Source organism: Silurus aristotelis, assembly GCF_946808225.1.
Source record: "Silurus aristotelis genome assembly, chromosome: 3".
NCBI lineage: Eukaryota > Metazoa > Chordata > Actinopteri > Siluriformes > Siluridae > Silurus > Silurus aristotelis.
Window position 1 is genome coordinate 31,413,371 of NC_139576.1, and position 14,228 is coordinate 31,427,598.

Genomic DNA, 14,228 nt, shown 5'->3' on the forward strand with positions numbered 1-14,228 from the left:
TCCATGTGGAGATCAAACACTCTACTTTACTTTAGACGACTCAGCAATACTATTAAGAGCTATATTTTACACATTTCTGTCTACTTATTTATCTTATCTAGCCTTCTATTTGTGTTTCATCTTGTGCTCATCTTTTCTATCGCTCTATCAATCTATATCTATCTAATTTATCTACCCATTTACCTGCTTGCAAAGGCGGCAAAAGTACACACATCCTTTACTTAAGTAGAAGTACAGATATTCATGTTTTGAAAGACTCTGGAAAAAGTTGAAGTTCTGACTATAATTTTTTAAGTTAAAGTGAAGAAGTTTGGGCTTTGACATGTACTTAATTAGTAGTAAAATGCTACTTTTTTACTTGTTTTAGTGTCACACTGGTAACTGGACCTCACATCATATTAATATTAGGGCTGCCAATCAATTCAAATATTTAATCACACTGTTCTAAATGTGAAGAGAGATGACAGAGACGTCAGAAAGCACCTTTTATATATATATATATATATATATATATTTATTTATTTATTTATTTATTTATTTATTTATTTATTTATTTATTTATATTTTCATTAAAAATGATCAAACAGAAATGCGCTGCATTGATCACACGTTAATAAAAACAGGACATTTTTTATACAAAAAAACTAATTAAAAATTGTGTTACCCAATAAATGTATCCAGGCTGAACAACAACCATATAGAACACAAGCAGAGAAAAGATAATGATGATCAGGAATGTCTCTGTTCTCAGTCATGTTTACATCACTGACTCCCTCTGTCTCATCCATGTTAACCCCAAACTCTTGTTGCCTTCTGACTGCTTATTGTTGACTTCGTAAACTAGTCTACATCTGTGGTGTGTGAGAGCCAAACAGAAAGATTGCCATTGGTTTCCCTTTGATGCACGCAAGCCCCAGTGGTCTTAAGGCAGAACCTTGTGTAGTCATGGCTAAGTGGGTAAGGTGACGGATTTGAAATCCGTTGGGGTTTTCCTGCACCATGTTAAAATCTTGCCTACTACGTTTGTGAACTTTGTTTCTTACACATTTCCCATAAATTGTTCTGCTTGAACACAGCTCTTTAACACTGCAGCAGAACTATTTTAAGTCAACCTTGTAGATAATTAAACCGCAAACGAAATACGTCTGCTAAATTTGCGTGTTCAAGTCTTCTGTTGCTTGTTTGATACTGAAATATCTTGGCAAAATTTCACTAAATATCGAAGACTCATCCAAATGCTTGAGCGTGTCTTTGGACAAAAATAGTTGAAACCTTGCTGTGACACACCAGTCTAGCTTTCATTTGACATCACTGGCTTGAACACTTGTTTTGTTATCATGATAGCTAAGCATGGTCTCTTATTTGAACAGAATCTGGTTCCAGTAATGGCACAAAAGTGTGCAACTGTGTGGCTAAATCTGTGTGTAAATAAAGTGCAAGTATGTGTGTTTTGGACATATCTGGTTGTTTGGAGAAATAAATACAAATCATTACTTTTTGACTAAAAAAGGATAAACTTGACAAACTGAAAGAAAAACTGTGTGCAGTGCAGGATAACCTTTGTATTCTATTTGACAAGAGCTTGTGAGACTGTTTAACATAGAGCTAAAACGAGCACCTCTTGACTAGCATTTACAGCGACTCTACAGCAGATCTAGGCTTTGGACCCGCTGATCAACATCTGCAGTATTAACGGAAGGAGATTTGACCAAATTTATAAACTGGCAGCGGTGGGATTCGAACCCACGCCTCCAAAGAGACTGGAGCCTAAATCCAGCGCCTTAGACCACTCGGCCACGCTACCAGTAGTTAAACTCTGAGATAGGACTGCCAGCTTGTGGAGGAGATGCTGTCGCAGCCAGCCATAATCTCAGTGGCATGCAATAAACACACAACAGGCTTTGCAGAACTGGCAGTCCATTGCATTTCCCCTCTGATTGTCAACAATCATCCACATATAATAACAGGATTCAGAAGCAAGTTTTTTTGCCACTGTCGTTTTGCCACAGCTGCGATGATCTAATCCAATTCTATTTTAATTTGCATATGTAAAAATAGCCTTATGTCTGATAAAATATTCTGAGTTCTGCAACTTTGTAAAGGTTTCCCGTTCATATTTCTCCTTATGCTGTCTTCTTTTAAATCTTTAAACGTGCGCAACCAATATTCATTTGCAACAGGTCTCTTAAAAACAGCATCTCTAAAAAGGCAAAACAACATTTTCACAGAATATGTTTTAAAAGCAAACAATTTTCCCCCAAGACTCACATTCACATCTTTTTCTTCTTGGCCTTCTTCCATGTTTTCAATTCTTTTTAGCCATTCTTGAGGTATAGAGTTCTTGATTACATCATATTTATTTTCTATTTCTTGTCTGCTAAAATCCTCCTTTGCCTCCTCCATTATATCCACAATGTATTGTGTTGGTAAAAACCCCTCTTTGAATTCATATAAAACATCTCTTACTTTCATAATACCCACATCCCACCATTTCTTAAAGAATATCTCTTTCCCCTGATTTAAAATGCCATTGTTTAAGAATAAAGGCTGATTTAAAATGTTTTCTCTTCCTTGTGGATTAAAATGTACATGAGTCAAAAATTTGCCCCAGGTCCTCAAGAGTTCTTTATAAAAGTCTGGCAACCCCTCCGTCATTCAATTCTTTGTTTTCATCCACAGTATGTTGTCTCCAAGATTGAAGTTGCTACACTTATTTAAGAAAAAAACCATTGTTGCTTTCCATGCCGCATTGTTTTCTTCATCCATGTATTTTTACCTTCAGACTGTTTTTTTCTTTCTTCCACATCTTCCACATCCATTAATTCCAGTCCTATCCCACAACGGCATAAATGATGTGTATAAAATGCAGTATAGAATAATACAGTGTAGTATAATACAGTTTAGAAATCATTAAGACTTTAAGAACTTAAACTTTCCCTTTTAGTGTTAATGTTCTCATTATCCAAAATATCAACCTCCTTTCAATCCCTCCTAATATTTCCTTCCACATTGTTTCCTCTGCTTTCTTTTCATCCCTCCCCATTAAAACTCCTAAAATCTTTATTTCTTTTGCTTTTATAAAAGTAAAATGTGCCGTTAAAACCGCCGTCCTTCCGAATCTCATGTATACTGTTTTATTCTCGTTTATTTTGGCTCCTGATCCCCTACAGAACATTTGTATGATTTGCATTGCTTTTTTCACCCCTCCAGATCTTTGACCAATAGCGTTGTGTCACTCGCATACTGAAATATTTTATTTTTTTCTCCCTCGATGCCTAATCCTTTTATTCCTTGCTCTTGTTTTATAGTTAGTCCTAAAGGGTCCACAATTAGAGAATATAAAAGTGCTGACAGCGGCATCCTTGTCTTATTGATCTGGTTATTTTAAAACACTGTGTTAAAAACCCATTACATTTAATTTTTGTTACTGCACCTTTGTTTTGTTACTGCACCTAAGATCCTAATCCATTTAATAAAATGTTTTCCAAACCCAAACCTCTTTAAAACGTCAAATAAGAAACTATGTTCCACCCTGTCAAATGCTTTCTCAAAGTCTAAACTGATAATAAAACCATCTTTATTCTGCTCACGCATGTATCTTATTGTATCTTTTATACTAATTGTTGTGTTTGCTATATCTCTACCCTTTACACCGTACACATGGTTAGTTTTAATTATGCTCAGCATTACGTCCTTCAGTCTGTTGGCTAAGATTTTGGATAAAATTTTTAAATAAATTTCTTGTAATACAATAACGCCAATAACCATTTAAAACACAAAAGAATATAAATGGAAACCTGGCAAGGTAATGCCATTAAACATTATCACAAATGATCTGTGCTGAATTGGTCCGGTCTGGTTCTGTTCATCATTGATTGGATGAGAACAGTTCAATATTACTGGCTGTGGAAATCAATGGGTGGTGACTCGTTATACTATAAGAAAAACGCAGTTTTTTACCCTGTCATTTGACAATAAAATCGGCGTAAAAAGCGGGGCTTTTCTTGTGTACTAAACGCCGTCAAATATGACGTCATTTATGTATTTTCACACGCTTTTTACGCGGTTTGTGAGCACAACGGCGTATTTTACGGCGCCAATACTGTTTAAAACGCCGTATTTAACTGCGTTTTTAATGTTAACGCATTTAATCTAAGGCGTAATTATGACCCTTTTGGCTTGCCATAGACTTCCTTCTTAATCATTCTTCAATTACATGCAGTAGCACAAGTAGTTACTCTCTTTGGGTGGATGAATGGATAGATATGTGTGTTATAGGATTTGTAAGAGGGTAAATTTACAGAATGAGGAGGAAATTGAATAATTATTTCCCCCACTGTAGATATGAAGCTGTAGAAGTTGGAGAGCAGTTCTTACACTTTGTCCAATATCAAGTGTGCCAGATCACAAACATCATTAATTTCTAATTCCTTCACATTTAATTTAAAACTGTTTCATTTTTAGGTGTTTACAGTTGAGACCATGCCCACATCCAGTTAATATTACAGATACAAATGTGAATATTTGGACATTAAATAGATCAAATAAAATAATATTTTGTCATTTCAGAAGTGGGATTTAAACCCACATGTATATTAGGAGACCAGAATCCTCCTTAAACCACGGAGAAGGTCTGAATCTTTTTGACGGAAAGGTCTGAAAATACGTAAATACTTGTTTTTAATGTGAAATCTTACTTCACTTTGTTTAAATGCAGGGTCTGAGGTCAAGTACAGCAGATGCTGAATGGTCCAGATTCCTCAATGAGAGAGTCGCTGCACCTCAACAAGCAGCACAAGACAGAATACAGGGACAACCGGTGTCTCTGACTGTCTTCTAAATTAAAGAGGGATGAATTAAAAACTGAAAAGGGGCTCATCCTTGCAGAAGTGTGTGTGTGTGTGTGTGTGTGTGTGTGTGTGTGTGTGTGTGTGTGTGTGTGTGTGTGTGTGTGTGTGTGTGTGTGTGTGTGTTTTTGTAAGAGTATCTCAGGCAGTTGCAACAAATCGGACAGCATTATCAGGATGAGATCAGAGAGATGAGACGAGGTGACACACACTTACACACCGCTACAGTACAGTGTCCCATAAACATGCAGGAAATGTTTAATTTAGAGTGAAGACAGTTAGTTTCATTCACTGATTCATTCACAATGAAAGAAGAAAGACTTGGAAGCCTGAACTTTCTTCTGTCCAGGAAAACACTCAAAATTGACCTCATTACATTTATCTGTACTTGTTTTCAGGTCCAGCCACATGCAGCAGGTACATACTTGGACCGTCCTACAGAAGAACACACACACATCCACCATGCAAAGAGAAAAAGGTACACACACCCCTACACGTCTACAAATAAATAAATCCTGAGGTTCATTGCGCCCCACCTGTCATGTCTTTATTCCCCACTAGAGGGCCGAGTCCCACACTTTGAGAACCACGGAGCTAGGCAAACTAGCCGGCTAATTAATCTTGGCTTCAATCGTTTTCATCCTCAGTCTAGATATTGTACATTTAGTGAGCTATAAATAAACTATACATATCATAATAATGTAAAATAGAATGTATTCCTCTTTTTGGTCAAATTTTAGTCAGATATTCTAAGAAACTAATTAACACAAAAACAGCGCTAGCAAACCCGGCTAGCATGAGGCTAATTATGATGTCTCCTACACTATTAGCCGAAATGTCAGTTTCTGCTCACTGCAACATTTCTGTAAATATTATCTCTCTTTTATTCTTTATTTTTTTGTCAAATTTATCAGCTTTTTACTGCAAGTCTATGAATTATGTATGTGAACAGACTAATTAACGCAGGGTTTGCTTTCAGTGCTAGCCAATTATCCGAGAGAAGGGGCGGGACTTGTACAGAGTATATAGCGCCATCACGCGGCCCTGTGGTCACGTGGTCGTTTATGTTAATAACTTCCTGATGTGTTTTTTTCTTCTTTCTTTTGCCTCTGCGGCGAATATATAAATTTATTTGTGTATTTGTTTGTATTATTTCATTTAACGTAAACACGAGGAAAAGAAGATTGCTTTTTTTTCCTTATAGCGCCAACCAATCAACTGTGAAAAGGGGCGGGACTTGTACAGAGATGTATTTCTTAAGCTGTGATTAAACTGTTCTTTTGTCCGGCCTGCACGTAGCCTAGTGGTTATGTATCTGGTTGCAGTGCTCATTGCGGGACAAAGTCGCGGTTCGAATCCCGTGGTGGCGTCTCATGCTAATGAGATATAAACTGCAACCAGGCAGGCTGTTGTTTTGGGATTATATATATATCTTCTTTTTTTCCCCACCCAGAATTATTTATATCTTTGTGTATCTTTTTTAGGTATTAATGTATTTAAAATGTAAACAATGTGAAGAGACCTTTTTCTGTTAAGTTTAAATATTGCTTTTTTTTTTTTTTTTTTCATTTTTTGTAGCTTTGGGCTCTTTTAACTAGACAGGTTACAAAGTATGTATTTTAATAATGTATGAAAGATGTAATATATTTATATAATATGATTTATTTATTTGTGTATATCTTGTTTTCAAATTCTCAGGCTCTGTGCAGAACTGATGTATTTGTTCTTCTCCTTTAGTATGTTTTTGTCTCTCTGAATTCTTGCTCAGTCTTCAGAAATGTCTGAATGTGTGTGAATGTGGATGTTGTTATAGGAAATCCATCAACTTTGCAGTGATGACAGAACCTCGGCTTCATGGAGGCCACATGGCACCACTCTTTAACTGATTATTTCTCTGTAAGTGCAGAACTCTGTGTTTCTTTTCCTCACAATATAAAACCAGACAAAAGCAGAAAAAAGTTTAAATAACTGTTTTTTTTTCCTTTCTTAAATTTCAGCAGTTTTTATTTATTCTCATTTCTTTCAACTTTTTCTTTTCATGTGAATGAAAATAAATCACTTGTCACTGTGTGCTGTAATATTTTTGCTGGAAATTGCAATAAAGTATGTGCTTAAAATGTATGCATTGTTTTCTTAATGTACTTATTTAACTTTAACACTTGTATTAATTTCTTTCAGCTTCTCACATTAGGGGGCGCCACAGCGGATCCTCCACATATTTTTACGCTGGATGCCCTTCCTAACGCAACCCTTCACATTTATCCGGGCTTGGGACCGGCACTAAGAGGGGCTGGGGTTGGTTCCCTGACCGGGGATCGAACCCGGGCCACAGCGGTGAGAGCGCCGCATCCTAAACCACTAGACCACCAGGGAACCTGGGAGTTAACTTTAACATTTATTTTATCAAAAGTCTCTTTTAATATTAAGTGGAATAAAAATAAATAAATATATATATATATATATAACAGTAATAATAATAATGAAGATGATAATGGGTTCAGCAGATTCACAGAATAATTCACGAGTCACTGTTCTATAAACAATAAAACATTTTAATTTTAATTACTGAAAATGCTACAAAAATGTCACATGATAAAATATAATAATGCAAACACACAAAGATACAAATACTATTTACAAATTATGTACATATTAGTGAGGGGTATTTAACAACAAATATAAACATTTATGATTATAAATTTCCAGAGTGGGTTTAAAAAAAACAACCAAATAATAAACAACAATAGATACAAATATTAAATCCACAAAAACAGAATCATGGATGCAGATGAAGGTCTGGATGCAGATGAAGGACTGGATGCAGATGAAGGTCTGGATGCAGATGAAGGACTGGATGCAGATGAAGGACTGGATGCAGATGAAGGACTGGATGCAGATGAAGGACTGGATGAAGGAGATGAATTTTGACTACCAGGCTGTAAAGACACATATTGTATATTATGAACTTAAGCATAATAATGATGATGATAATGACATATGAAGATCTTTTTAAATTACAGGAATCTGCATTGGTACATTTACATTAGGTTTGGCTGCTGAATTGTTGCTGAAGGATCCACCAAACCGTGACTTTGTAAACTAAAAAAGAGAGGCGACAGAACAGACTGACATTCATGTAAAATCATACATGTGCTGGAAATGTAAAGATCTGATTTCCCTTTTGAAGAAAACACAAATAATCTTCTATCCAATAAAATACAATATGACTATAAAAGGCTTTGGGGACGTTCCAGAGATAATTGCGTGTGGAGTAAATACTGAAATATGAAAATAATGAATAAGCAGTGATAATGTAAGTGCAGGCTGTATAATGGTGGGGGTGGAGGTAGGGGGCGCTACAGCAGTAGGAGTGGAGTAAAGCAGGTGGAACACTTGCAGCAGGTGGAACACTTACGACCTGGTAAAAGAACAATAAAGAGTGTGGAAAACAGGTTTTATTCACCTTTTAGTCTTGGTATTTTTTACAGATCTAAATAAGAAGAAACATTGCAAAATCTAACATTCACACATTAATATGTTTAATCCACAATCATCTCTGTACACTAGTGAGAGTCTGAGGGCAGAAGTCAAGTGATATGAAGATCTATAAATATAACACACTTTAACACACTTGAGCAAAATCCAAAGTCTTTTACAATGTTTTACAATGAAAGAGATGATTTCCTGGAAGTCTGAAATGAACACTTTAGGAGGGTGGAATCCACAAAGACATTTCTGTTGCCCACGGAAAAGTTTCGACTGGCCGTGGACCTGCATTGGACATTTCTCACTCTGTACAAATAAAGACCTTTAGGTTATGGGAAATGTGTTTAATTATGTTCTATTATACATTTTTTTCAGCACAAACCTTATGTAACAGATTAAACCATTTCTTCTGATGGGGAGCAGTGTGTTTCCAGCTTCAGAGAATAACCCCAGTGCTGCCAAACCACCGCAGACGAGACGTCCACTCATCGTCCTCTACCGCCACAGACGAGACGTCCACTAATCGTCCTCTACCCCCGCAGACGAGACGTCCACTCATCGTCCTCTACCCCCGCAGACGAGACGTCCACTCATCGTCCTCTACCGCCGCAGACGAGACGTCCACTCATCGTCCTCTTCCGCCACAGACGAGACGTCCACTCATCGTCCTCTACCGCCACAGACGGGACGTCCACTCATCGTCCTCTACCGCCACAGATGAGACATCCACTCATTGTCTCCTAAAGCCTTTTGAGACGTTTTAGACATGTCTGAGACATTTGAAACATGTTTTTGTTTAAAAAGATTTTTCTGAACCTTTTTGATCTTGTAGAAAGCACAAGACGAATCATGTTTCCTAAAGAGGTAATGCTAGTTCTAATGTTCTTCCTCCTCGTCCCAGCAAAACAACTTTCACCTCCAGTAAACCAGATTATGTTTGTTTCCAACGTTTCTTCTATGCATGAAACACTTCTGTACATTGTTCACTTCACACAGTAAAGACTTAACAATAAATCACTATCACACATTGATGAAACACTGTGAGCAGAAACCCCATTAGATTTCGAGTCTAACGCCTTCACCACTCAGCCATCACAGCAGCAGTTCCTGTCCTTTGTTACCCTGAGCTTTTTAACAGGAGCAACATACTGGCTAACAGCAGAACACACTAACCAACTGCACAACAGAGATCTTTCATTAACATCTCCTTTGGTGGTTTGAATAAACCACGTTTGGCTTTAAACCAGCAGTCAGTAACCGGCGTGTGTTTTGCATGAGGCCCATGTGACATGAGACTCTTAATCTCAGGGTGCTGGATTTGTGCCCCACGTTTTGTGAGGACAGGAATTGCAGTGACATGCTGAGATGTCGAAGGTTTGTGTTCATTGTGTTCTTAAAAAAAAAAAAAAAAAAAACACTTGACTGGTGTACACACATTCTGGAGACACAGAAGGTAAAAAGGGGAAAAAGCCACACAGAAGGTGAGGTGATGAACTGAAGTCAGATGGTAGGAAGTAAAAGATACTGCAGAAAGAAAAAATTTAGGAAAGAGGAGAAAACAGTGAGGGTGAGGAGAAGATTCATATGGAAGTCTGTTTCTGCCACATAAAAAAAGGTTTACCCAAAAAAGTTTTTTTTCTCACAATTGCAACTTTTTTAGGCAGTCGGGCAGCGTCACCTCCTCTGTAGTGCCAGAAAGCTTCACATATTTAAAATAAAATGTGCTTCAATCAATAAAATCACATGATATTAATCTGAGCCTCTGAACCCTGGAGAGAACTCTGTCTAACAATCAGCTCTGGAGGAGACGGAACAAGACAGATGAAGCAGAGGAGCCTCGTTCACACACCAACAGCTTCAAACTTCAGACCCACAACATGGTTACCGGTGGAGGCACCAGAAATGTTGGATGTTTATAAGTAAATAAAGTCAGAGTTTATTTATTTATATAATTGTATTTGCATTTTTATGTAATATGCCAATTAAATGCTTTAAATGAGTTTAGTTTTCACAGACTACTAAAATAATCGATAGCCACAGCCCCAAATATAACTACTAAATATAGTTATAGTGTGTGTGTGTGTGTGTGTGTGTGTGTGTGTGTGTGTGTGTGTGTGTATGTAGTGTCCTTGTAGATCTGGACTTCACTCACAGATGCTGAAGGAGCTTTAACTGGATTTTATCCTTGTCCTGGTTTCTCCTCCACAGCTGGATCTTGAGCTGCAGCTGGTTTATCCTCCACAGCTGGATCTTAAGCTGGATGTGGGTGGACTCTGGTTGTGGTGGTTCCTCTCAGTCTCGCGCTCCTTATGAGATTAAAGTGTTGATGGAGCTGTAACAGAACAGAGACACTGCTCTTACACACTGCTGTTAGTCTTTATGCCGACACCAGCAAAATTACCCCCTGATGCTGACTGAAATCCCCTCATATGACCAAACCCACCCTTTATATTAATAGATTACACTTTAAGGTCGTTAAAAAGTTTGCCGTCAAGATTCTCTTTCGCCAAATTTGCCACCTCTTGAGATTTTAATTGGAAGAGTTCAGACCCTTTTGTCTCCGTCTCGTAACCGACAACCTTCAGGAGGGACGTCATGTCAACACACAATTCATATTAAACAGATCTAATACAGGACTTTAGTAAAACAAACAAATTTATTTTACTACTACTTACACACTTACCAGCTACCTGATGTTCAATAGTAGAAAAATGTTCAATAGAGCGACTGTACGACTGCTGGAACAGTGAGTTTCCAAACTTTATGGGTTTTTATTCTCTTTGAAACACTGAGTTTATTATTTATTATTAGAGCTGCAACAATAATCACATAATAATCGATAATGAAATTGGTTGTGAGTGAATGCTGTTATCCTCATCATGTGAAAATGGTGTAGTTTATTGAAGTGTTATTGTGTAAACTGTTTGTTTGTAACTTCGGGAGTCGCACTGGATCTGTTCTGTCGTGACTCGCGAGCATCAGGTTGCGCAATCGACTCGATCAGTTCGAATACTGTTTTTACTTTATTTATACTGATTATTTTCCTGTAATATCACATTCCCAATGTATTATCTATACTGTAGAATTGTCTGTGTCATGTGATTTGATCACATTTTGTTCATATTAGAACAAAGAGAGCTGCATCAGACATGCCACCACCCAGTGCTGCTAAAAAGCCTCGACTTGATGCACCTCACAAACACACAACACAATCCCTCATCACTAGTGCATTAAAAACACTGCAGGATTCCTGTGATGATGTTTTATCTCTAAACTGGATTGATGCACTACTTAAAGGGAAATGTGAACTTCCTTCTCTCACAGAGGAAGAAAAATCTGTTATTTTCAAGTTTTGTGTGAACGAGGTAAGTGATTATCTTCTGTTTTATTTAGTGTGCATTCAATTCAAACGCATGCATTTAATTTAGTGTACATGCAATTCTATAGCTCTGGATTTGAGTTTTCTCAGTTTTAATAGTCAATCCATAATTCACTGGTCCTGATGTTCTGAAATTGAACAGTAGATATGATTTGTCATGTAAAAATGTTTACTCCAGGTTTTGATTTATATAAAGTGACATTGTGATGATTTAATTAAAATGTGGGAACAAACACTAAATCTGAAAGCAGCAAATAACAGCATTTGTACACCAATGCATATTCTTCCTTTTTTTTTCCTTCATTAAGTCTGTTAACTTGCTGTGTTTCTCCGTTTCTTTCTCTTTTTATAGCATTTGTCTACAACAGTAACTTATCTGTTCTCAAACGTGATTTAATGCTTGTTTTCAATGTTTGTATATTTATTTATGCAAATATCATTTGATTATTATACAAAATTCAACTCATTATATATTCTAGATGTTTATATTTTCACAACGGAACAAAATGTCTGTATTTAAACAAAAATTGTCAAAACAATGTTGTATTGTATTTTATATAGATATTTTAAGTATGTTTGTCAACTTGCCATCTGTAAAATACAATACAAATATCGATTTACACAAATTGCTTCATCTTTCATACTCAAATGATTTTTTTGTTTTGTGTTTTTTACAGAAAGAAGAAATTCAGCATGAGTGAATGTGTTCAAGGTGAAATCCCACATGCACTCGTCAACAAACAGCTACTATAAACTTTAAAATGTCTAAATTAAAGATTCTGAAACTCAATATGTGACTTGAGCATTTTTAAACTACATTTTATACATAAATACTCTGAATTAGCGTTTTATACAGTTATAATAAGCAAAACATTTAATTATAAAAGTTTGTTTATATCCAATTAATTGGGAAAAATCATTAGATTAATTGATTATCAAAATAATAGTTATTTGCGATATTTAAAATTATTATAATTACAATTATTATTATTATTGAGAAACAAATCACCCATAAATAGACCTTTCGGCTAATGGTGTAGGAGACATCATCATTAGCCTCATGCTAGCCGGGTTTGCTAGCGCTGTTTTTGTGTTAAATAGTTTCTTAGAATATTTAAGTAAAAGTTGACCAAAAACAAATACATTCTATTGCTCTTTATTAAGATATTTATAATTTGTTTATAACTCACTAAATGTAAAATATTTAACCTGAGGATGAAACATATTGAAGCTAAGATTAGTTAGCCGGCTAGTTATCCTAGCGCAGTGGTTCTCAAAGTGTGGGACTCGGTGTTGCAAAGAGAATAAAACCCATAAAGACTAGAAAGTCACCGTTACAGGGGTCTTACAGTCGCTCCATCCCGGCAGAGGGTCTTCATCCTCCACCTGGAACACGGAGTTTCTCCCGGAGCTCATTTCTGACAATGCAGAGTATTGATGAGTCGGTTATGAACGATTCCTTGATCCTTGAACGAGTCTTTAATGTGACTCAGAAGAACGATTCGTCTCAAAGAGTGATTCGTTCATTTTCTACTAGACGCGCGAGAGCAAAGCATCGCAAAATCTCCTTAGGTTATGTAGAGGAAAAAAATGATTAAAAAAAGATTCGATAATTTTCATGAATGAGATTCAAAGAACCGATTCACTAAAATGATCCGATCTTTCCATCACTTTTACAGTGATGGCTCGTTGATCCAAGAAACTCCGCCTCCCTGATGGCGTACGCGTCCTTGATTGGTGCATTACGGTGGCCGAGAAGTGCAAAACACATTAACAAAACCGAAAACAAATGAACAAATCCGAAAACAAATTAACAAATGCAAAAACAAAACAACAAATCCAAAAACAAAACAACAAATCCCAAAACAAAATAACGATTCCAAAAACAAATTAACAAACCCAAAAACAAATTAACAAATCCATAAACAAATTAACAAATCCAAAAACAAAACAACAAATCCGAAAACAAATTAACAAATTCAAAAACAAAACAACAAATCCGAAAACAAATTAACAAATCCAAAAACAAATTAACAAATCGAAAAACAAATTAACAAATCGAAAAACAAATCAACAAATTCAAAAACAAATCAACAAATCCGAAAACAAATTAACAAATTCAAAAACAAAACAACAAAAACAAATTAACAAATTAGAAAAAACTAACAAATCCAAAAACAAACTAACAAATCCGAAAACAAATTAACAAATCCGAAAACAAATTAACAAATTAAAAAACAAATTAACAAATTCAAAAACACTAACAAATCCAAAAAACACATTGACAAGCCAGACAAACCGGAAAAGGTAGGTATAGTTTGTGAATGGAAACTTACAGATCATTGGACAAGACACCTGTCAGTCAAGATATACAGGTGAGTGACAGGTGTCTCGTCCAATGATCTGTAAGTTTCCATTCACAAACTATACCTACCTTTTTTCGGTTTGTCTGGCTTGTCGTTGTGTTTTTTGGATTTGTTAATGTGTTTCGTGCAATGATTCAGACAAACCGGAAA

General features: G+C 36.1%; 1 long non-coding RNA gene across 1 annotated transcript in view; it reads right to left on the reverse strand.

Annotated features, from left to right (window-relative positions):
• The window catches only part of LOC310724104, a 772,938-nt gene extending 763,863 nt beyond the window's left edge, over positions 1-9,075 (reverse strand). Inside the window, exon 1 of the long non-coding RNA XR_014532941.1 lies at positions 8,801-9,075. This is a non-coding gene — a long non-coding RNA (uncharacterized lncRNA). The remainder of the gene's footprint in view (positions 1-8,800) is intronic.
• Positions 9,076-14,228: the final 5,153 nt, after the last annotated feature.